Source organism: Lactuca virosa, chromosome 5, assembly GCF_052849685.1.
Source record: "Lactuca virosa cultivar CGN04683 chromosome 5, Lactuca_virosa_CGN04683_v6, whole genome shotgun sequence".
In the NCBI taxonomy this organism is placed as follows: domain Eukaryota; kingdom Viridiplantae; phylum Streptophyta; class Magnoliopsida; order Asterales; family Asteraceae; genus Lactuca; species Lactuca virosa.
In genome coordinates, this window is record NC_136430.1 from 433,739,068 (window position 1) to 433,742,300 (window position 3,233).

General features: G+C 36.8%; 1 long non-coding RNA gene across 1 annotated transcript; it reads left to right on the forward strand.

Moving 5' to 3' along the window:
* Positions 1-1,037: 1,037 nt before the first annotated feature.
* LOC145114793 (uncharacterized) lies at positions 1,038-2,472 on the forward strand. The gene is made up of 3 exons (XR_013711232.1): positions 1,038-1,186; positions 1,648-1,741; positions 2,359-2,472. It is a non-coding gene; the product is annotated as an uncharacterized LOC145114793 (long non-coding RNA).
* Positions 2,473-3,233: the final 761 nt, after the last annotated feature.

Below are 3,233 nucleotides of genomic sequence, written 5' to 3' on the forward strand. Positions count from 1 at the left end.
CTCACTATTGCATGGAGGGTATCCATGCACATCACCTCACCCTCTCTCTTTCCCCCCTCTCTTCTTATCTTCGGCCGAGAAGATAGAAAACACACACACTCATTCAAAAATTTCTCCCTCAAACACTCATTGTAACGCCCGGGTTTCGGGGCTAAGCATCTTTAGACGATGTAATAGTCTAGGTCAACTATTGTAACTCTTTTGATGTAATAAAGATGAAATATTTGAGTATTTTGTGAATTATGTGAATTTATATGCTTATTATTTAATTATAAAGATATAATTAATAAAGAATAAAAATAAGCGTCAAAATTAAAGTGTGAGATAAGCCTGATATATTTACATAAAGTTGTAGAGTACGTTCCCACCTACGCGTGAATATATAGAACGTCGAAAACGGAGTTCGTATGCAAAAGATACGACAGTTTTAAGAAAATCAGACAGTAAAACACTGCTTTTTTTTAATCACGTAAAACCGAATCGATCCTTTGAGGTACTTATGATTTGCCGACGGGATTTCCGAGAGCGTTTTTGGACTCAGGATATGGTCTAGTATTTGATTTCATACTCGAAATATTTTTAACGAAAATATTTACAAAAGTTGCGAAAACGGACACCGCGTGTCGTTTAGACGCAAAACTTTAAGTGTGATTTCCCGGAGTTCCGTAACTCCAAAAATTAATCCGTTCGGGTTTTTGGAATCCTTGAATTACCCTCTTTCATAAGAAATTTTTGAAAACGCAATCCGATGTCGGGATCTCGATTCATCAATCTATGAGCGTTTTGGACAAGTTAAGTAATTAAACTACTTTGTGGGACCCACTAGGCTTATAGAACAACATGTCCAGCTCATTTCCATCTTTTTCCCACGTTTTTCTTTATTCTTTCTTTCTTCTCACCCTTCCTAGTTGTGTGCACTCTTACCCAAAGGTACCAAGTATGGAGGTGAAGCATGGCCATTCTAAGCTTGTGAGTATGCATGCTTACTATAAATAAGGAGCTTCTCATCCTTAATTGACACACCAAAAAAATCTCACTTCATCTCTCTACCTTTCCCTCATCGTAATCAGCAAGAGAAACGAAGAAGAAAAGCAAGGCAGCCAACGTTGGCCACCTTGCTGCCTCACCAGAAAAATAGCTGCTGCCGCCGCGATACACCACCTCCAGCCACCCCGTTTGTTCCTAGGTACTCCCAAGTCAGTGCTTAACATTTTTCATTCTTTGTGTTTTCCATTTCGACGAACGGTTTGAGCTCCACAAATCCATTTGTGCATGTGTGTGATTTTGCGTCCAATTTTGACGTGATCAGGGGGGTGATGCCTCCTCATCAAATTTAATGCACATATCTTGGCCAAACTTTGTTTCCAAATTAATTCTCCATACCCTATTTTGAAATTCTTAACATTTTTGGTCCTAATTTATTTAAACCTTCATTTATTTATTCACAAATGGTCCTTCCTTGGAAACCTCTTACAAATCAGATCCTAAACTCTAAACTATGATGTATATGTTCCATATTGGTCCCTCATTTGGAAATTATGTTTATAATTTAGTCCAACTAAGTTATTTAATTAACATAACGGACCCTATACCTTGGTTAATTACCAAACTACCCTCCAAATATTAATTATATTAATATTTCCTTAGGAAACTAAATTTTCTCGGAGATTCGTATTCACAGAAATACTACTCGACCTTCTCGCATCCATTCCAGAACACTAATCGTCTATCGAACGTTAAGGTGAGTGCATAGTTACTTTCATCTTACACATAGATATGAAGTATTTTATATAAATTACGTGCTACTTGTGCATATTATCTGTATACTTGCTATCTATGCTAGATGAACGATTTTATACATGTTTTAAATGATATAAACTGTATATGTATTTTATAACTACAAAATGTGTTGGGTAAAACATGGGTAGATGTAATAGTTGTTGTGTGAAAAAAAAATGAGAGGCCTCGTTATAGATGTTATTGATGATCCAGTCATCTAGCGGAGTATAGATGACGACCACAGACTATTCTAGACAGTCCAGTGGAACGCTAGCAGGCTCGCAACCTGTAGGTGTTTATTTGAAATGTGTGCTCACCAGCAGTACTCCATCCCCCACATGGTTGTCTTATTTGACATGAATTGCTGAGGAACCCCCAAAGCATGTGTTGTCACCCCGATGAAAGTCCTTAGACTAGATCCCTTGTGTTAGATGTTTTAGGGACGTAAAGTGAGGATAACGGGAAGGGGTAATCGGGTTGTTTGGTTGATGAAAATAATAAATTTATTTATTGTGGGTTGAAAACCCTATGTGCTCACCAGGCTCCCAAGCTTGACTCACTCAGTTTCTTGTATTACAGGTAGTGGCGTATGAGCATAGATGTTTGGATGAGAGATAAGGGATTATAGGCCTGTAAATACGAAATAATGTAGTAAGGCTTATGTTGTACTGTTTATGCTTTTGATCTGTATCGAACATGACATCCCGAGTCTTTGAATGAAATACATTTCTTTGGAAATGCTTTTGATAAATCTTTATCATATTTTGTTTTGGGACAAATTCCGCAACACTTTTATTTAAAATGTTACTCTGATTTTCAAACAAGCATAAACAAAAATCGTTTTTTTCTGGCCGTGAAAATGGGGATGTGACACTCACAACAACAACTCATCCTTTCTCTCAAAAAAAAATTTCGAGATCTTGGGCATTTTCAAGAAGGTTCTTCCATCAAAATCATCATCTTTGGTAAGTTGTTTCTTAAATCAATGGCTTAGCTTCTTGATAACTTCAAAAATCTCCTCTTAACTCATGCAAAATTCATGATCTTGCTTCTTAGAACCCATCTAAGCCAAAGACCTCTCAAGGAGCTTGTTAGGGCCAAACAATACAAACTATTTTTATATCAAACATGCTTATGAACTCACCAACATTATATATGTTGACCGTTTTCAAAATAACTTGTATTCTCAGGTAACCGTTAGAATGAAGAATCATCAAGCGTGTTTCTGAAAATTTCTTTTGTGCAATGTCAGTCGTTAAACAATTTATGTTACGTGATGTTGTAATGTAAACAATGTACTTGATGTGATCAAGGTCAGTTGTAATGTATTAATGCATGGTGATGTTTATGTTATGTTTCATGTATATTCATTGTGATGCTATTTCAATTTAAGTCACACGAGCCCTCAGACGTTTCCGCCGTCTGGTTCGGGGGTGTGACACATGATCTACGCT